The 21630-nt window shown below is 43.1% G+C and overlaps 1 non-coding gene and 1 pseudogene across 1 annotated transcript; one reads left to right on the top strand and one right to left on the bottom strand.

The window, feature by feature from the left end:
- Positions 1-21630, bottom strand: part of LOC123455534 — a 76541-nt pseudogene that overhangs the window by 51288 nt on the left and 3623 nt on the right.
- On the top strand, positions 4233-4339 carry LOC123455633. Its single transcript, XR_006634023.1, has one exon. It is a non-coding gene; the product is annotated as a U6 spliceosomal RNA (small nuclear RNA).

Here is a 21630-nt window from a genome sequence, read left to right as displayed (position 1 = left end):
AGGGGCCCTGTGACAGGAATGTCCATCAGATTCACGAGGAGGAGGGAGAGGAGAGATAATCATGTGGCTGAGGTCTAGGCCCTGGGTCAGACCTTTGTGCTCCATCCTGACACTAAAGCAATGCTGAGGCTTTTGGACCACCTAGCCTGAGACTAGTGAATTCGAGGTCAGCATGGGCTAGAGTAAGACCCTACCTGGACAATCTAAAGAGAGAGACAGAGACAGAGAGAGGTGAGTATGAGGAGGGAGGAAAGGAGAAAAAGGGATAGGAAAGGAAAGGAAAAGAAAGGAAAGGAAGGCTGGGCGTGGTGGTACATGCCTTTAATACCAGCACTCTGGAGACAGAGGTAGGAGGATCGCCATGAGTTCGAGGCCACCCTGAGAATACATAGTGAATTCCAGGTCAGTTGGGGCTAGAGTTAGACCCTACCTCCAGAAAAAAAAGAAAAGAAAAGAAAGGAAAGGAAAGGAAAGGGAAGGGAAGGGAAGGGAAGGGAAGGGAAGGGAAGGGAAGGGAAGGGAAGGGAAGGGAAGGGAAGGGAAGGGAAGGGAAGGGAAGGGAAGGAAAGGAAAGGAAAGGAAAGGAAAGGAAAGGAAAGGAAAGGAAAGGAAAGGAAAGGAAAGGAAAGGAAAGGAAAGGAAAGGAAAGGAAAGGAAAGGAAAGGAAAGGAAAGGAAAGGAAAGGAAAGGAAAGGAAAGGAAGAAAGAGGGAGGGAAAGATCAGCTTGGCACACAAGGTAGAAATAACATTTGTAGAAAATTAGGAAAGAGGGCTGGGGTGACAGCTCAGGGGTAAAAGGTGCTTGGTTTCAAAGCCTGACAGACCAGGTTCAATTTCCAAGTCACCCATGTAAGCTGAACACTGAAAATAGCTCATGTCTGATATTCATTTCCAGTGGCAAGGGGCCCTGGTGTGCACATACATACACACACACACACACACACACACACACACGTAAATAAATAAATAAATAAATAAAAATTTAAAAGAAGAAAATTAAGAGAGAGATAAAGCTGGAGAGATGACTTAGCAGTTAAGGCGTTTGGCTGTGAAACCTAAGGACCCTGGCTTGATTCCCCAGATGTATAAGGTAGTGCATGCATCTGGAGTTTGCAGTGGCTAGAGGCCTGACCCACACATTCTCTCTCTATCTGCCTCTCCCTCTCTCTCTCAAAAATAAATAAATAAGGGGGCTGGGGAAATGGCATTAACGGTTACAGCATTTGACTGTGAAGCCTCAGGACCTGGGTTCAATTCCCCCGGGCCCACGTAAACCAGATGCACAAGGGAGCACATGTGTCTGGAGTTCGTTTGCAGTGGCTAGAGGACGTGGCATGCCCATTCTCTCTCTCTCTCTATCTCTCTTTCATAAAGAAATAAATATTTTTTAAAGAAATAAAATTGAAAGAAAGAAATAGAGAAAAAAGAAATAGTCAGGCGTAGTGACACATGCCTTTAATCAGCCTGAGCTAGAATGAGACCATACCTCAAAAAAGAGAAAGAGAGAGAGGATGGTCAGGAGCTGGAGAGATGGCTAAGTGGTTAAAGGCACTTGCTTACAAAGTCTGATGGCCTAGGTTCAATTCCCCAGTACCCGCTTAATGCTAAATGCATAAAGTGAATCATGTATCTGGAGTTCCTCTTACAGTGGCAAGAGGCCCTGACATGCCCATTCTCATTCTCTTTTTCTCTCCTTGCAAATAACTAAACAAAATATTTTTTAAAAAAAGAAAGAAAGAAGCAGAGGAAAAGACAGAATAGAGAAAAATGACAGCTGATCTGTGACTTTTCAAAGAAATTATTTTATAACTGTTCAAAAGGAGGCTGTAGTCTGGGTGTGGTGCACACCTGTAATCCCAGCACTCTGGAGGCCAAGGTAGGAGGACCACCATGAGCTTGAAGTCAGGCCAAGGCTACAACGTGAGTTCCAGGTCAGCCTGGGCAAGAACTAGACCCTATTTCAAAAAACCAAGAAGAAAAAAGGAGGCTTCATAGTAATGTAATACAGCTTGCATTGAATCTGATATCCACTTCTATCCCAAAAACATCTGTCTCTAACTTCAGAATTTAAAATTATGTAAAGCTGGGTATAATGGTGTACACCTGTAATTCCAGGCCTGGGCTATTAAAAAAAAGAAGACACAATTTTATCTTGTTTCATCTTGAATCCTTTTTCCTAATATCTCAGAGGTAGGGTGGTAGACTTCACTACTTTAAAGAGTCAATTTAATTAATTTCAATGTGTCAGATGATACAAAGATAAGAATGTTACTATTGTATAGCATATTGATGTCAGAAAAACAGAATAGTAGTTGTTGCAAGAATGTAGTAGATTTGCAGTTTTGGTTTGCAATGGTATAAGAATTGTTGCAGAGATTGTCTGAAATTCATCCAGGGTTACTCTCATCTTCTTTTCTCGCTTCAATTTAAATTTTCTTATTTACTTGGAACACATGTGTTCCGAGTAAATTAGAACTCTCTGATCCTTTCTTGTTCTTTGTAACCCCAGTTCTAATCATCCTAGGTGAGCAGGTCTAGGTGACAGTGACCTAGAAGAAAGTGTATTGTAATTGTTAGACTCATTTGATCCAAAGGCCATCATTTGTAATGGCAGCATCTCAGATAGAGGACAAACGGTGGGGCGTTGCATAAAATTGTCCTGTGCCACTTGCATTAGAGTTTTGTGGTCGCCCTTCCTTTCTTCTTTCCTTCCTTCCTTCCTTCCTTCCTTCTTCTCTCCTGCCTTTTTGTTTTGTTTTCTTTGAAACAGTCTAGCCCAGGCTGAGCTGGAACTTGCTCTCTTTTCCCAGGCTTGCTTCCATCTCACGGCAATCTTTGTACCGCAGCCTCCTAAGTGCTAGGGTTAAAGGCATGTGACACGACCACATTAGGTCTTTTTCTTTTATTATTATTTATTTGAGAGAAAAACAGACAGATAGGGAGAAAGAATGGGAGCATCAGGGCCTCTAGCCACTGCAAACAAACTCCAGACACGTGCACCACCATGAGCACCCGGCATATGTGGGTGCAGGGTCCTTAGGCTTCATAGGCAAACACATTAACCAATAAGTCATCTCTCCAACCCCTTTTTCTTTCCTTCTTTCGTTTTTAAGTTTATTTTAATATATATATATATATATATATATTGTTGTTCATTTTTTATTTATTTATTTGAGAGTGACAGACACAGAGAGAAAGACAGATAGAGGGAGAGAGAGAGAATGGGCGCGCCAGGGCTTCCAGCCACTGCAAACGAACTCCAGACGCGTGCGCCCCCTTGTGCATCTGGCTAACGTGGGACCTGGGGAACCAAGCCTTGAACTGGGGTCCTTAGGCTTCACAGGCAAGCGCTTAACCGCTAAGCCATCTCTCCAGCCCGATTTTAATATATTTTTATTTATTTATTTATTTATTTATCTATTTATTTGAAAGAGGGAGAGAGAGAATGGGCATGCCTGGGCATCCAGTCACTGCAAATGAACTCCAGATGTATGCACCACCTTGTGCATCTGGTTTACATGGGTCCTAGAGAAATGAACCTGGATTTGCAGGCAAATGCTTTAACAGCTAAGCCATCTCTCCAACCCCTTTCCTTTCCTTCTTTCTTTTTAAATTAATTTTTATTTATTTATTTGACAGAGGAAGAGAGAGAAAGAAAAAAAAAGAATGGGCGCACCAGGGTCTCCAGCTGCAGCAAACAAACTCCAGATGCATCTAGTTTACATGGGTGCTGAGGAATAGAACGTGGGTCCTTTTTCTTTGCAGGCAAATGATTTAACCACTAAGCTGGAGAGACCCCCCTCCTTTTTTTTTTTTTTCGAGGTAAGGCTTCACTCTAGTCCAGACTGACCTGGAATTCAGTAGGTATTCTCAGGGTGGCCTTGAACTCACAGCAATCCTCCTACCTCTGCCTTCCAAGTGCTGGGATTAAAGGCGTGTGCCACCACGCCCAGCTTCCCCTTGTTCTTTTAAGACAGGGTCTTATTATGTACAGCTAATTGTCCTGGAATTCACCAGGTAAACCAGGCTGGCTTCAAACATGTCATAATCTTCCTGCCTCTGCCTCCAAAATGCCAGTTCTCTTTATTTCCTTTATATATGAAAAGATTTTTTTTTTCTCTGTTCAATGCATGGAATTGTGTAGAGTTTGGAGTTTTCTTTTTTTGAAACAAATTTTATGCATTTATAAATCCCACATTTGTTTCTTCAAAGGTGTCTATAAAGATACATGATACTCACTTTGGCAGCACATATACTAAAATTAGAATGATACAGAGAAGATTAGCATGACCCCTGCACAAGGATGATATGCAAATTCATGAAGTATTCCATATTAAAAAAAAAAAAAGCCAGGCATGGTGGTGTACACCTTTAATCCCAGCACTCAGGAGGCAAAGGTAGAAGGGTAGGAGAATCCCTGTGAGTTCGAGGCCAGCCTGAGACTCCATAGTGAATTCCAGATCAGCCAGGACTAGAGTAAAACCATACTTAGAAAAAACAAACAAAAAAAAAAAAAAAAAAACAGATGCACAAAAGGGCAGCAAGCAGGGGCCCTGGGGCCCTGGTACACTCTCTATGTCTCTTTCTACTTGCAAATAAATAAATCAAAATATGTGGGGCTGGAGAGATGGCTTAGCGGTTAAATGCTTGCCTGTGAAACCTAAGGACCCCGGTTCGAGGCTCGGTTCCCCAGGTCCCACGTTAGCCAGATGCACAAGGGGGCGCACGCGTCTGGAGTTCGTTTGCAGAGGCTGGAAGCCCTGGCGCGCCCATTCTCTCTCTTTCCCTCTATCTGTCTTTCTCTCTGTGTCTGTCGCTCTCAAATAAATAAATTTAAAAAAAAAAAATATGTTACAATGGCAAACAGTCACACAATTATAGTTTACCAACTCTGCCCAATGTGAAAGAATTTTATAGGCTACAAAGTCCATAATGATTAACTTTCCTCAAATGAAACTTTAAGGCTCTACTTTGAACCCACAAAAGACAATAAATGCATACTTAAGGCTGATTTTCATCAAGTTGCAACAGGGAATTGTCATTAAAGCTGTCCCCTGCTGCCTTCATTAAAGTCTCCATCTCTTGTTGCAAATTTATTTTCCTTTATGGGTTTAAGGCAGATACTGGATATTCTTTTAATCTATATTTATTAGGCAAATTATTGATGAGGTTTTTATAGTCACAAATTTGTACACAATTTTCTTGGGTCATTCTAAAAGGAGGCTTTGTTTGTTTGTTTGGCTGGTTGGTTTTTGGTTTTTGTTTTTCGAGATAGGGTCTCACTGGGAATTCCAAAATAGCCTCAGACTAAATAGTGAATTCCGGGTCAGCCTGGGTTAAAGTGAGACCCTACCTCAAAAAGGGAGAAGAGGGCTGGAGAGATGGGTTAGAAGTTAAGGCGCTTGCCTGTGAAGCCTAAGGATCCAGGTTCAACTACCCAGAACCCATGTAAGCCAGATGTACATGCTGGTGCATGCATCTGGAATTTGTTTGCAGTGGCTAGAGGCCCTGATGCACTCATTCTCTCTCTGTCATAAAAAAAAAAAGTATGAAAATTTTTTTAAAAAAATTTAACTAGGAAGAAAAGGAGGAAGAGGAAAGAAGGAAGGAGTTTCTTATAGAAACACCAAAATTGAAAAAAAAAGAAAAAGCCAGACATGGTGGCACACACCTTTAATCCCAGCACTCGGGAGTCAGAGGTAGGAAGATTGCCCTGAGTTTGAGACCACATAGTGAATTCCAGGTTGGTCTGGGCTAGAGCAAGAACCTATCTTGTTGTTGTTGTTGTTATTTATTTTTATATATTTATCTGAGAGCAACAGACAAAGAGAGAAAGAGGCAGATAGAGAGGAAAAAAAAATGGGTGTGCCAGGGCCTCCAGCCACTGCAAACAAATTCCAGATGCATGCCCACCTTGTGCATCTGGCTTACATGGGTCCTGGGGAATCAAGCCTCAAACCAGGGTCCTTAGGCTTCACAGGCAAGAGCTTAACCTCTAAGCCCTCTCTCCAGCCCTGAGACCCGATCTTGAAAAATCAAACACACACACACACACACACACACACACACAAATATCAAAACTGGGCTAGAAAGATGGCTCAGCAGTTAAAGGCACTTGCTTTCAAAATGGGATGCCCTAGGTTCAATTCCCTAGAACTCATGTAAAGGTAGATACACAAAGGGGGCATACATCTGGAGTTCATTTATAGTGACAGGAGGCCCTGAAAAACTCTCTGTCTGTCTGTATATCTCCCCCTTTTTCAATAAATAAATAAAAATATTGTTAAATTTTTAAATAGAACTGGAGAGATGACTTAGCTGTTAAGACATTTGCCTGCAAAACCTAAGGACCCAGATTTGATTCTCCAGTACCCATGTAAGCCAGATGCACACAGTGGCGTATGTATCTGGAGTTTATTTATAATGGCTAGAGGTCCTGGCACACCCATTCTCTCTCTCTCTCCCTCCCTCTAATAAATAACTATATTTTAAAATAATTTTTAATAAATAAAATAAAATAATACTTAGTTGGGCATGGTGGCTCATGCCTTTAATCCCAGCACTTGGAAAGCAGAGGTAAGAAGATCACCTTGAGTTCAAGGACACCCTAAGACTACATAGTGCATTCCAGGTCAGCCTGGGCTAGAGTGAGACCTTACCTTGAAAATAATAATAATATATGAAATTGGCAGGAAAATGGATGGATCTGGAAAGGATTATACTAAGTGAGGTAACCCAGGCCCAGAAAGCCAAGCACCGCATGTTCTCTCTCACATGTGGATCCTAGCTACAGATGATTGGACTTCTGTGTGAGAAGGAAAAAACTCAGTAGCAGAGGCCAATAAGTTAAAAAGGAGATATAAAGGGAAGAGAAAGGAAGGGATAATAGGTTGGTATTGTATATATGTAAGTAGGAGAATAGATTAACGGGAGTGAAAAGGCCCAAAGTGAGATCAGGAGAAGAGATTGAGTGAAGGAAAGGTGGAGGGAGGGCTAATCAAAATCTAAGAGGATATAAATAAGTCATATGGAATCCTCTGGTTTTGGACAATAGAACACTCAGGAGCCATAGATCATTGTTAGAAAATTTCCAGTGCCAGGGAAGGGATACCTTCCAGTGAGTTGTTGGCCAGGGAGGTCCCTGATGCCCCCCAAACATTATAGACCATTGCTGAGGCCCTTTGTTTCCCACCAGGAATAGATGGTAAGACCCTATTGCTGAAGACTCCATATACTTGGGCTGCAAGACCACTGAGAAATCCTGCTGGAAATGAGCTAATAACCTCCTCCATGTAGACCAGCTGACAGAAAGCTGAAAGAATCCATTCTACATGTAGTTCAATGGGAGAAAGAGATACTACCAGTGAAGATACTCAACAGTGGACACTGCAAGCCTTATAATTGGCCAGCCAGGCCAAATGAGCCAACAGGTGCAATAGTGGCACGTCTGTCATGGGGAAAACCAACTGCCCTCCAGTTGGACTGGAGGCCTACTCCATGGGAGGGAACACATCCCTGATACTGAAAACTTAAAACAGGGCTAGTCTTGAGCCCTAGGGGTGTAACATCTGCTGATGTCTGGATAAGTGTATATACTATGCTTATCAAACTGCCCATTAAGATCTTCTCTTAATATTCATACCGTTATATTAACACTACTCTCACTTTGTGTAGAGAATCTTCTCTTTTCAGATGGCACTGACCTTGGGATGACTCAGAAGGTATCATGGTGCTGGAAAGAAGTGACTGGAGTACTGAGTAATATCTCAATTACACCTTCCAAGGCTCAGAGTCTATTGTGGAAGAGGTAGCAGAAAGAATGTAAGAACCAAAGGAAGGGTAGGACTCCTTACAACATGCTCCCCCCAGACACAAAATGACCTGGTTATCCGTGACCTCACAGTGCCTGATACTACCTACACAAGACCATCATAAGAGGAGAAAAAGAGCATGACATCAAAATAAAAGAAAAACTGACTGAGATGAGGAGGGGATATGATGGAGAATGGAATTTCAAAGGGGAAAGTGGGGGGGGGAGGGAGGGTAATACCATGGGATATTTTTTATAGTCATGGAAAATGTTAATAAAAATTGAGAATAAAAATTTTAAAAATTTAAAAATTAAATAATAGTAATAATAATACCAAAATTGCTTTTAATTAAGAACCACTAATCCTCAAAACATACCAAAGCAGAAATCAAGAACCCACTGACAGCTCAACACTAAAGTTGACTTAAGGGCTGGAGAGATGGCTTAGCGGTTAAGCGCTTGCCTGTGAAGCCTAAGAATCCCGGTTCAAGGCTCGGTTCCCCAGGTCCCACGTTAGCCAGATGCACAAGGGGGCGCACGCATCTGGAGTTTGTTTGCAGAGGCTGGAAGCCCTGGCACGCCCATTCTCTCTCTCTCCCTCTATCTGTCTTTCTCTCTGTGTCTGTTGCTCTCAAATAAATAAATAAATAAATTAAAAAAAAAAAATAAAGTTGACTTAATACACACCTGCTACAGCTCAGGGAATGTTGTAGAAAGATTGTAAGAGCCATGGGAAGCGGGGAGAATATTCAGAGGCATTGCCCCCCACACAACCATTGACTATCTCTCACAACTCCTAACCCACACCTCCATGGTGAATACCAGCAATCCCACTGAGGAGGGCCCTCAAAGGAATGGAGGTGGGGAGGAGGGGAATGAAGATACCAATACATGATGTGCTATACAAAGTATATACTTAATAATAATTAAAAAAACTATTTATTGCTGAAAACTCCATATACTTGGGCTGCAAGGCCACTGAGAAATCCTGCTGGAACTGAGCTAATAACCTCCTCCATGCAGACCAGCTGACAGAGAGCTGGAAGAAGCCGTTCTGCATGCAGTTCAGTGGGAGAGAGAGAAATCACCAGTGAAGATACTCAACAGTCAACACAGCAAGCCTTATATTTGACCAGCGAGGCCAAATGAATCAACAGGTGCAATAGTGGCACATCTGTCATGATGGAAACCAACTGCCCTCTAATTGGACTGGAGGTCCACTCCATGGGAGGGAATGCATCCCCGATACTGAAAACTTAAAACAGGGGTAGTCATGAGCTCTAGGGGTAAACATCTGCTGCTGTCTGGCTGAATGTATATACTATGCTTATCAAACTGCCCAGTAAGCACTTCTCTTAATGTTCATACCCTTATATCAATACTACTCTCACTTTTGGTAAAGAAGCTTCCCTTTTCAGATGGCAGTGACCTTGGGATGACTCAGAAGGCATCATGGTGCTGGAAAGAAGTGACCAGGGGCTGGAGAGATGGCTTAGCGGTTAAGTGCTTGCCTGTGAAGCCTAAGGACCCAGGTTCGAGGCTCGGTTCCCCAGGTCCCACGTTAGCCAGATGCACAAGGGGGCGCACGCGTCTGGAGTTCGTTTGCAGAGGCTGGAAGCCCTGGCGCGCCCATTCTCTCTCTCTCCCTCTATCTGTCTTTCTCTCTATGTCTGTCGCTCTCAAATAAATAAATAAAAAATGAACAAAAAAAAAAAAAAAAAAAGAAGTGACCAGAGTGCTCGGTACTGTAATATCTGTATCACACCTTCCAAAGCTCAGGGTCTAATGTGGAAGAGGTGGCGGAAAGAATATAAGAGCCAAAGGAAGGGTAGGACTCCTTACAACATGCTCTCCAGACCCAAAATGGCCTGGATATCCATGACCTCACAGTGCCTGACACTACCTACACAAGACCATCATAAGAGGAGGAAAAGATCATGACATCAAAATAAAAGAGAGGCTGATGGAGATGGGGAGGGGGTATGATGGAGAGTGGAGTTTCAAAGGGGAAAGTTGGGGGACGGAGGGTATTAACATGGGATATTTTTTATAATCATGGAAGTTGTTAACAAAAAAAAATTTGAAAAGAAAGAAAAAAACTACTACCCCTTATATTTTTCTTATTTCTCCAACTTCTGAGCTGTGCAGGATTGGGAGGGGGTAATTTACAGACAAAAGCAGACCTCTGCTTCGTACTGTATTGCTGTGCAATTATAAATGTTGCTGAAATCAATTCAAACACATCTTCTTTGAAGCTCTTTAAATGCAACCACTAACCTGTCTCGATGTTTAACTTGCAGGTTTCAAAACCTGTCAGTTAACCCTTGCTTACTGTCGCCGCTCTCCTCTGAAGCTATAAGCCTGGAGAGAATTTCTGCAGCAAATTGGAAACAAGCAAGCCAGACCTGATGGTAGCAAAAGTCTGGCATATGGATGGGGTCCAGACACTCACAGGGCCTCTAATGAGGGTGGGCCTTCTTCTCAGTTATGACATGAGCAGTCAATTTCCTTCACAGCACCTGGTGTATTCCGAGAAAAAAAAAAAAAAAAATCAGTCCAGGGGCTAGAGAGATAGCTCAGTGGTTAAGGAGCTTGCTTGAAAAGCCTAAAGTCCAGGTTCAGTTCCCTAGCACCCACGTGAAGCCAGATGCACAAAGTGGGGGAAGGAAGGGTATTACCATGGGATATTTTTTATCATGGAAGTTGTTAATAAAATAAAATTTGACCTTTAATTCCAGCACTCGGGAGGTAGAGGTAGGAGGATTGTCATGAGTTCGAGGCCACCCTGAGACTTCATAGTGAATTTCAGGTCAGCCTGGGATATATATATATATATATATATATATATATATATATATATATATATATATATATATATATATAATAAAATAAAATAAAAATAAAAACAGGGATAGTGCTTAAAGCACTGGCCTGCAAAGCCAAAGGACCCAAGTTCTACTCCCCGGGACCCAAGTAAGCCAGATGCACAAGGTGGCACATGTGTCTGGAGTTTCATTGCAATGTTGTCCTTAGTATACACACACGTGTGGCACACATGCACCCATAGTCACACACAGAAGCCCACACACAAAGATAATGAAAAAAAATTGAACATCATCGGGGGGCGGGGAAGGGGCTAGGAAGATGGCTGAGTAGTTGAAGGTTCGTAAAGCCTGCCAACTTGAATTTGATTCCCCAATACCCACCTAAAGGTGGAAACAAAGGGGCACATTAGTCTGCAATCCCAATATGCCTAATGGAAAGTGGAGCCACAAGAATCCGAAGGGCCCGCTAGACTGGCACTTTGAGGGATTTTCTTTTGGTTTTTCGCGGGTTTCACTGTAGTCCAGACTGACCTGGAATTCACTCTGTAGTGTCGGGGTGGCCTCGAATTCACGGTGATCCTCCTACCTCTGCCTCCAGAGTACTGGGATTAAAGGCATGTACCACCACACCAGCTTTAGACTGGCACTTATTTGCAATGGCAAGAAACACTGTGTGGTGGTTTGGTTCAGGTGTCCCCCATAACCCTAGGTGTTCTGAATGCTAGGTTCCCAGCTGAGCTACAGAGAGAGCCTACCTCAAATAATGAAAACTGATGGGAGGCAGAGATAAGTGGACTGCCATGAGTTCGAGGCCACCCTGAGACTACATAGTGAGTTCCAGGTCAGCCTCAGCTAGAGTAAGACCCTACCTCAAAAAAAAAAAAAAAAAAAAAAAAAGAAAAAAAAGAAAAAAGAAAAAAAGGAAAAGAAAAGAAAGAGAGAGAGAAAGAAGCTGGGCATGGTGACACATGCTTTTAATCCCAGCACTCAGGAAGCAGAGGTAGGAGGCTAAAGTGAGACCCTACCTCAAAAAAAAAAAAAAAAAGAAGAGAGAGACCCTAACTCAAAGACAGTAGAAAAAGAGCCCAGACACCTCAAGGTTCTCTGACCTCCACACACACCATGACACACATGTACCCTCACACACTCATACTAAAAACATGTATGCACATATAAATAAAAAATGGAAAAGCCTGGTATGGTGGCATACATCCTTAATCCTAGCACTTGGTATGCAGAGATAGGAGGATTGCTGTGAGTTCAAGGCCATCTTGAGACTACATAGTGAATTCCATGTCAGCCTGGGATAGAGCAAAACCCTACCTTGAAAAAAAAAAAAAAAAAACACCAATTAGGGCTGGAGGGATGGCTTAGCGGTTAAGGCACTTGCCTGCAATGCCAAATGACTCAGGTTCAATTCCCCAGGACCCACCTTAGACAGATGCACAAGGGGCACACACCTCTGGAGTTCGTTTGCAGTGGCTGGAGGACCTGGCACGCCCATTCTCTCTCTCTCTCCCTTTTTCTCTGTTAAATAAATAAATAAAAAAAATATTTTTTCAAGTTAAAATATGTAATTGGCCTGGCGTGGTGACACATGCCTTTAATCCCAGCACTCGGGAGGCAGAGGTAGGTGGATTCTGTGAGTTCAAGGCTAGTCTGAGACTACATATAGTGAATTCCAGGTCAGCCTGGGCTAGAGTGAGACCCTTCCTCATAAAACAAAAACAAAAAAAAATGGTGGGGGGCTGGCTGGAGAGATGGTTTAGCAGTTAAGGCATTTGCCAGTAAAGCCAAAGGATCCCGTTCGATTCTCCAGGACCCACATAATCCAGATGCATAAAGGGGAGCATGTGTCTAGAGTTTGTTTGCATTGGCTAGAGGCCCTGGCATGCCCATTCTCTCTCTCTCTCTCCCTCCCTCTCTCTCTCTCAAATAAACAAGAAAGAAAAAAAGAAAGAAAGAAAGAAATACACCAGGCATGGTGGCCCATGCTTTTAATTCCAGCACTTGCGAGACAGAGGTAGGAGGACCTCTGTGAATTTGAGGCCACACTGAGTGAGACTACATAGAGAATTCCAGATCAGCCTGGTCCAGTGTGCGACCCTACCTCATAAAAATAATTTATATATATAATCTGGAGAGAGACAGCTCAGCAGTTAAGGTACTTGCCTTCAAAGCCTAACAACCTGAGTTTGATTTCCCAGTATCCACGTAAAGCCAGAGGCACAAAGTGGTGCATACATCTGGAGTCCTTTTGCAGCGGCAGAAGGCCCTAGTGCATCTACCCTCTCTTCTATCTCTTTCTCTGCTTGAGTGCTAAGGATGTAGCTCAGTAAGGAGAGTGCTTGCCTGACCTGCACAAAGCCCTGGGTTCAATCCCAGCACCAGGAAAAATCCATCAATGGAGAGCCAGGCATGGTGCAGACGCCTGTAATATAGTGCTGGGGAGGTTGAGGCAGGAGGATTAGGAGTTCAAGCCTGAGTTACATAAGACCCCCCAGGAGACAGAAACAGAAAGAGAGAGAGAAAGAAGGAAGGAAGGAAGGGAGGGAGGGAGGGAGGGAGGGAGGGAGGGAGGGAGGAAAGAAGGAAGGAAGGGGAGAAAGAAGAAAGAGAGAGACGGAGGAAGGGAAGAGAGTCATAGAAGGGAAGGGAGGAAAGGAAAGAGGGAGAAATACTAATTGTAAGAAATATGTTACATAGACATCATGTCCATTCACATTGAGGAACCATTACCACTACAAAATCTCTTTCATCTTTCCAAACTGAAATATAGTACCCATTAAAACACTAACACCCCTGCCCTTCCCACCCCAGTCCTTGGCAGTCACTATTCTACTTCTTTTTTGTTTGGTTGGTTCCTTCTTTCTTTCTTTCTTTCTTTCTTTCTTTCTTTCTTTCTTTCTTTCTTTCTTTCTTTCTTTCTTTCTTTCTTTTTTGGTTTTCCAAGGTAGGGTCTCACTCTGGCCCAGGCTGACCTGGAATTCACTATGTAGTCCCAGGATGGCCTCGAACTCATGGTGATCCTCCTACCTCTGCCTCACAAGTGCACCACCAAGCCCGGCTTGTTTTCTGTTTCTTGAGACAGTGTCTTGCTATGTAAGTCTCAAACTGCCAGTTCTCCTGTCAGCCGTCAGAATACTAGGACTGCAAGAATGCACCGTGATGCCTGGCTTGAGTTCCATCTCTTCTAAGGCTGAGTCATGCTCCGTTTGTATATGTATATGTTTTTTAATGCTTTTGGACAGGATCTCATATAGCCTAGCTGACCTTGAGTTCACTATGTAGGTGCAGCTGGCCTTGAATTACAGATCCTCCTGCCTGCCAAGTGCTAGGATTGCAGACATTTGTCAGTACACCCATCTGGATGCCAGGATTACAGCCCTGTACTTCCACCATACCTGGTTTCATTGTTGTTCCTTTTTTATTTGTTTTTTCAAATTTTTATTAACAACTTCCATGATTAATTCATATATATATATATATATATATATATATATATATATTTTTTTTTTTTTTTTTTTTTTTTTTTAAGTAGGGTCTCACTCTAGCCCAGGCTGACCTGGAATTCACTATGTAGTCTCAGGGTGGCCTCGAACTCACAGTGATCCTCCTACCTCTGCCTCCCAAGTGTATTAAAGGCATGTGCCACCTTCCTGGCCTGTTTTGTTTTGTTTTGTTTTGTTTTGTTTAATTACTTTTTGTCTGGTTGGGATGTTGGTTTGTTTTGACGTAGGGTCTCACTTCAGCCAAGACTGACCTAGAACACACCCTGTAGTCCCAGACAGCCTCAAAATCAGAGTGATTCTCCTACCTTAGCCTCATGAGTTCCAGGATTAAAGGCGTGCACTGCCATTTAATGTAACTTGAAGCAACTATTCTAAAACAATTTTTTTGGTGTGGGGTGGGCTTTGTTCATTTGTTGGTTTCACACTGGGAATTGATATCAGGCTCTTAGGAATGTGAATACTCTTATCACTGAGCTATACCCGCAGCCCACAAAACAATGTTTTTATGGCAAAGAGTAGGTTTTGGTGACCTCAGTCTTAGGTGACAATAATCTCCCTCACTCTGCAGGTGTTTAATAAATATTAAGAGATCAACTGACTAATTACTTATGGTCAGTGGATTGTGACATTTCATACAATCTTTTGCTCAAAATAGTATTCTCTAATGCATTGCTTTTATTTGGTTGAATTTTGTTCAGAACCCACTAAGCCAGGGCACAAATCCTATTATGAGATTCTATACTCAACTCAACAGAGCAGTTAACTTGCTCTGTAATGCAGAATGAATTCTCTTTAGTTGTGGGGAAAAGTGTACCTGGTCAAGTTTTGGATGCACCCAGATATAAAGGACAATGCAGTCAAGCTTCCATATCTACCGATATCTATAATTCAGTTCTACAAACAGTCTTCTTCTTTTCTTCTTCTTCTTCTTTTTCTTTTTCCTCCTCCTCTTCCTTTTCTTCTTCTTCTTCTTCTTTTTTTTTTTTTTTTAAGGTAGGGTTTCACTCTAGCCCAGGCTGACCTAGAATTCACTATGTAGGCTCAGGCTAGTCTTGAACTCATAGCAATCCTCCTACCTCTGTCTCCCAAGTGCTGGGATTAAAGGCATGTGCCACCACAACTGGCTCAAACAGTCTTTTTTTTTATTACTATTAAAAATATTTTATTTATTTATTTAAGACAGAGAAGGATAGATAAAGAGGCAGATAGAAAGAGAGAGAACAGGCATGCCAGGGCCTCTAGCGACTGCAGATGAATTCGAGATGTATGTGTCATCATGTGCATCTGGCTTTAGCATGGGCAGTGAGGAATCAAATTCAGGTCTCTAGGCTTTGCAAGCAAACACCTTGGCTGGTCAGCCATTTCTCCATCCCTGCAAACAGTCTTCATCCCATGTGAACCTAGTCAGATTCTAGGCAAGCAGATTGTGAACTGTGTGTGCGCGTGCTATGTATGGGTATTTCTCACAAATCTGATGAACACTGTTTGTACCACGAGTGGACAAGCTCTTTTCATGAGGTTTATTTGCATACATTTGCTCATAATGGGAAATGATAGTAAAAATCAAGCCAAAATCATTTCTTTTTGTTTCTTTTAAATATTTTTATTTATTGATTTGCAAGCAGAAAGAGAGAAAACAGGAATAGCAGGACTTTTTGCCAGTACAAATTCCAAATGCATGTAGCACTGTAGCCCAGGCTGGCCTGGAGCTCACTCCGTAGTACAAGACTGGCCTCAAACTCTCAGTGATCTTCCTACCTCTGCTTCCCAAGTGCTGGGATCAAGGATGTGCACTACCATGCCTGGCACAAACAAGCATTTTAACAGCTGGGCCATCTCCCCAGCCCGTTTTGTTTTTCTTTTGACACAGGATCTCACGGCATAGCCCAGGTTGTCCTGGAACTTCCCACTAGTGAGTCTCAACTTCCCAAGTGTGTGAGCCACCATGCCCAGCCATACCATGATTGAATAGGAAAAAAAATTGTTTTTTTCTCTTTCTGTTTGAAAAATATTTGTTTATTTTATTTGAGAGAGAAGGAAAGAAAGGCTCTGCAAAGAACTCCAGATGTATGCACTACCTTGTGCATCTGGCTTTATGTGGCACTGGGGAATCTAACCCAGGCCGTCAGGTTTTGCAAGCAAGTGCCTTAAAAGCTGAGCATCTTCCTCACATTCTTGTTTCTCTTTTCCTTTTTCAGAAAGGGTCTGGCTGGGTGTGGTGGCACAGGCCTTTAACCCCAGCACTCAGGAGGCAAAGATAGGAGGATCGATCACCGTAAATGCAAGGTCACCCTGAGAATACGTAATTAATTACAGATCAACCTGAGCTAAAGTGAGACCCTACCTCAAAACAGAAAAAAAAAAAAAAAAGGCCTTGCCATGTAGCCCAGGTTGGCCTCAAACTCACAATCCTCCTGCCTCAGCCTCCCCAGTGCTGGGATTATAGGTGTGAGTGTGTGAAGACACAGCGGGAAATTCTTTTTCTTAGGAGATGGAGCACTAATTATTGGCATTAAATAGCATCCACACAAAACAAAATTCTACCTTGGAAGATAGTGTTGATCTTTGTATAGGGAGGTATTTGCCTGTTTCTCTGGGGGAGACAGTGATATCTTGATGAGTCCATAAATTACTATTGATGGATGCTAGGGGACTAGGGCATTCCCACACCCCACAAGCTTGATTGGATGAAAGACTTTACATAATCCATTTGCTGACAACTTGTAATAATGCAACTGCTTTTTAAAAATTCCCTTTGCGCATCCTGAATAGGCTCTGTCAGAGAGCACATTGGAAGAACATATGTTACAAAGTATTCTGTTGCTTTTAAAACATAATTGACCCCTGGAGAGAAGGCCACGTACTCCTCATCAGTCCTCCTGCAATGTTTTCTCTGCTTCTAAGAACCATTGATGTCTAACATGTGCTGTTTCGAAGCACGGCAGAATATCTTACACAACTGGAGCTCCAATCTGCGACGGTGCTCTGGAGAGGGAAAACCAAATGACAATATTCTGAACGAAAGAACAAAGTACGGCATGCCATCTAATCACTTGTTTCTTCTGCCTTCTCCCTAAACTTCATTCACCAACGCTGCTATTTCAAAGTGCCAAAATACAAACTAGTATTGTGCACCTGTAGTCCCAGACGTGTGAGGCTGAGGCATGAGGATCACAGAGCCCAGGAGTTCAAGGTCGGTCCCTAGGTGACATAGTAAGACTTGTTCTCTAGGGCTGGAGAGATGGCTTAGCGGCTAAGCTCTTGCCTGTGAAGCCTAAGGACCCCGGTTCGAGGCTCGGTTCCCCAGGTCCCACGTTAGCCAGATGCACAAGGGGGTGCACGCGTCTGGAGTTCATTTGCAGAAGCCCTGGCACGCCCATTCTCTCTCTCTCTCTCTCTCCCTCTATCTGTCTTTCTCTCTGTGTCTGTCGCTCTCAAATAAATAAATAAATTTAAAAAAAAAAGACTTGTTTTCTTAGCCTGGCATGGTGTCTCAGGCCTATAATCCTCGCAAGGTTGGGGGCAGTGTGAGTTAAAGAGTGAGTTCCAGGTCAACCTGGACTAGAATGAGACCTTGCCTCAAACGCCTGCCAGCCTAGGTTCAATTCCCCAGACATCCAAATAAATTGCTGGGGGACTAGAGACATGGCTCAGCAGTTAAGTCACTTGCCTGTGAAAGCAAAAGACCCAGGTTTGATTCCCCAGAACCCACGTAAGCCAGGTACACATAGTGGCTCATGTGTCCAAAGTTCATTTGCAGTGGTCAGAGGCCCTGGCATGCCCATTCTCACTTGTGCGCTCCCTCTCTCTCCCACTCTCTCTCTCTCTCTCTTTCTCTCTTTCTCTCTCTCTCCCTCCCTCCCTCCCTCTCCCTCTCTCTCCTTACATATATATATATATATATATATATATATATATATATATATATATATATATATATATGGAGGTTAATCTAGGTGTGGTGGCCCACATGTTCAATTCCAGCACTCTGGAGGCAGAGGTAAGAGGATCGCTAAGAGTTCGAGGCCACCCTGAGATTACATAGTGAATTCCAGGTCAGCCTGAGCCAGAGTGAGACACTACCTCAAACTTCCCCCCCCCAAAAAAAAAGTGCCTGGGCCCCGTATGGTGGCACACACCCTTAATCCCAGCATTTGGGAGGCAGATTTAAGAGGATCATCATGAGTTTGAGGCCACCTTGAGACTACATAGTGAATTCCAGGTCAGCCTGGATTAGAGTGAAACCCTAACTTGGAAAAAAAAAGGCGGGGGAGGAGTCTGGAGAGATGGATTAGCAATTAAGGCACTTGCCTGGGAAGTCTAAGGACCCAGGTTTGATTCTCTAGTACCCATGTAAACCAGATGAACAAGGTGGCATGTGAGTCTGGAGTTCATCTGCAGTGGCTGGAGGCCCTGGTGTGCCCACTCTCTCTCTCTCTCTCTCTCTCTCTCTCTCTCATTGTCTCAAATAAATAAATGCTTTTTGTTGTTGTTGTTATTGGCTTGGTTTTTCGAGGTAGGGTCTCATTCTAGCCCAAGCTGACCTGGAATTCATTATTTAGTCTTAGGGTGGCCTTGAACTCACAACGATCCTTCTACCTCTGACTCCTGAATATGCTGAGATTAAAGGTGTGTGCCCGCACACCCTGCTCTCACCTTGTTTTGAACCCCAGTCTCTTTACTCTTTTCCAGTTGCCACTTCCTTGCAAGACTGGGGCTGAGCATAGCCATGCGCAGGTGTTTATCTGGGAGCTGGAGATTCAAAGTCTGGTTTCAGGCCTCCTCAAGGCCCTCCTGCTTCTGCAGAAAGAATACTTGACCACCATCCCTCCAGTCCTGTGTTCATTTTTAATTTTTTTTTCAATTATTTATTTATTTATTTGAGAGCAACAGACACAGAGAGAAAGACAGATAGAGGGAGAGAGAGAGAATGGGCGTGCCAGGGCTTCCAGCCTCTGCAAACGAACTCCAGATGCATGCGCCCCCTTGTGCATCTGGCTAACGTGGGACCTGGGGAACCGAGCCTCGAACCGGGGTCCTTAGGCTTCACAGGCAAGCGCTTAACCGCTAAGCCATCTCTCCAGCCCCTGATTTCATTTTTAAAAAATTTATTTGCAGCCGGGTGTGGTGGCTCAAGCCTTTAATCCCAGCACTCTGTAGGCAGAGATAAGAGGGTCACTGTGAGTTCAAGGCCACCATGGACTACATAGTGAATTTCAGGTCAGCCTGGGCTAGAGTGAAACCCTACCTCATACCCTCACCCCCCAAAAAATTATTTGCAAGTAGAGAGAGAATAAGAGACAGGGAATGAGTGCACCAGGGCTTCCTGCCACTGCAAATGAACTCCAGAGGAATACACCATCCTGTGTATCTGGCTTTATGTAGGTGCTAGGGAATGGAACCCAGGCCATCAGGCTTTGTAAGCAAGCGTCTCTAACCACTGAATCATCTCTCCAGTCCTGGGTTTATTTTTCTTGTTGTTTTGTTTCACTTTGTTTTTGGAGGTACAGTCTCACTCTGGCTCAGGCTGACCTGGAACTTACTCTGTAGTCCCAAACTGGCCTGGAATTCACAGTGGTCCTCCTACCTTTGCCTCCTGAGTCCTAGGATTAAAGCCATGCATCACCATGCCAGGAATATTAAAAATATTTTAATATAGGCTTTAAGCATGAGGGTTAAGAGAAAGATTAATCACTCAGAAGAAAAGAAAGATACACACCAGAAAATGGCTGTGGGTTCTCAAATAGTCATCCTTCTGCAGTCTTTTTTTCTTTCTTTTCTAAAAAAACAATGAGTTTTATTTTATATATTTGTTTTATTTTGTTTTGTGTTTTGAGGCAAGGTCTCACTTTCTAGCCCAGGCTGACCTGGAATTCACTATGTAGTCTCAAGATGGCCTCGAACTCACAGTGATCCTCCTACCTCTACCTCCCAAGTGGTGGGACTAAACGTGTGTGCCACCATACCCAGCTTCACTCTCTCTGTTTCTGTATCTATTTCTATCTGCCTCTTTCTCTCTCAAATAAATAAGTAGATAAATTGCTAAAAGAAAAAAAAAAAATACAGGTCTTGATTTAAAGTGCTGTTACCTTTATGGGGAGTGATTTAATCTTTGGCTATTCTACAATCACACTTACTTTCAGATAGAGTCCAATTGTCTGGACCAGCCTTTATTTAATTAGTGTTTCTGTTGATTCTACCCTTTCATCTGGATGTCAGATTATAGAGAACTTTTAATAGCGGTATGAAACGTCAGCGTGACTGCACAATGCAGGTTGTCAGCAGAGGTGGCTGCTCACGCTACCCTGGAAACTTAACTGCTTGTCTGGCAGCAACAGGTTTACAGCTGGATGAAGGCTCTGTGAGATAGAAGATTAAATATGTCATCATAAAATTGATAATATATTATCACATCATATATATTAAAATACAAATTTTGACCTGGGCATGGTGGTGCATGCCTTTAATCCCAGCACTTGGGAGGCTGAGGTAGGAGGATTGCCATGAGTTCGAGGCCACCCTGAGACTACATAGTGAATTCCAGGTCAGCCTGAGCAAGAGCGAGACCCTACCTTGGAAAACCAAAAATAAATAAATAATAAAATACAAATTTCTGCAAACCAAAAAATAAGAATATCTGGCAGAGCCAGCTCACACCTGTAATACAACATTTTAAAAGCTGACGTAGGGAGATTCTTCAAGTCCAAGGTCAGCCTGGGCTACAAGGTGAGTCCAAGGCTAGTCTGAGCTATAGGGTAACTTCCTGTCTCAAAAATACCAAATAAACCAGGCATGGTGGCACATGCCTTTAGTCCCTGCACTCTGGAGGTAGAGGTAGGAGGATTGCCATGAGTTCAAGGCCACCCTAAGACTACATACTGAATTCCAAGTCAGCCAGGGCTAGAGTGAGACCCTACCTCGAAAAAAAAACAATAGAAAATAAATAAGGTCTTAGCCATTAAGATGCTTGCCTGCAAAGCCAAAGGACCTCAGTTCAATTCCCTAGGACCCACGAAAGCCTAATGCACAAGGTGATGCACGTGTCTGGACTTCTTTTGCAGTGGCTAGAGACCCTGGCATGGCCGTTATCTCCCTCTCTCTCTCTTTCTCTGCCTCTCTAAAATAAATAAAATAAAATACCAAATAAAAGCAGGGCATGGGGGTACACACCTTTAATCTCAGCACTGGGAGGCAGAGAGGTAGGATTACTGTAAATTCCAGACCACCCTAAGACTACATAGTGAATTCCAGGTCAGCCTGGGCTAGAGTGAAACCCTATCTCAAAAAACTAAAAGTTTAATCCCAGCACTCGGGAGGCAGAGGTAGGAGGATTGCCATGAGTTCAAGGCCACCCTGAGATGACAGAGTTAATTCCAGGTCAGCCTGGACCAGAGTGAGACCCTACATTTAAAAAAAAAAAAAAAAAAAAAAAAAAAAAACCTAAAAGAAAGAAAAGCAAAAAAAAATCACAAAAAGCAAATA

This window comes from Jaculus jaculus, chromosome 17, assembly GCF_020740685.1.
Source record: "Jaculus jaculus isolate mJacJac1 chromosome 17, mJacJac1.mat.Y.cur, whole genome shotgun sequence".
In the NCBI taxonomy this organism is placed as follows: domain Eukaryota; kingdom Metazoa; phylum Chordata; class Mammalia; order Rodentia; family Dipodidae; genus Jaculus; species Jaculus jaculus.
The sequence above is the reverse complement of the archived record's forward strand: the minus strand, read 5'-3'. Positions and strand labels throughout refer to the sequence as shown.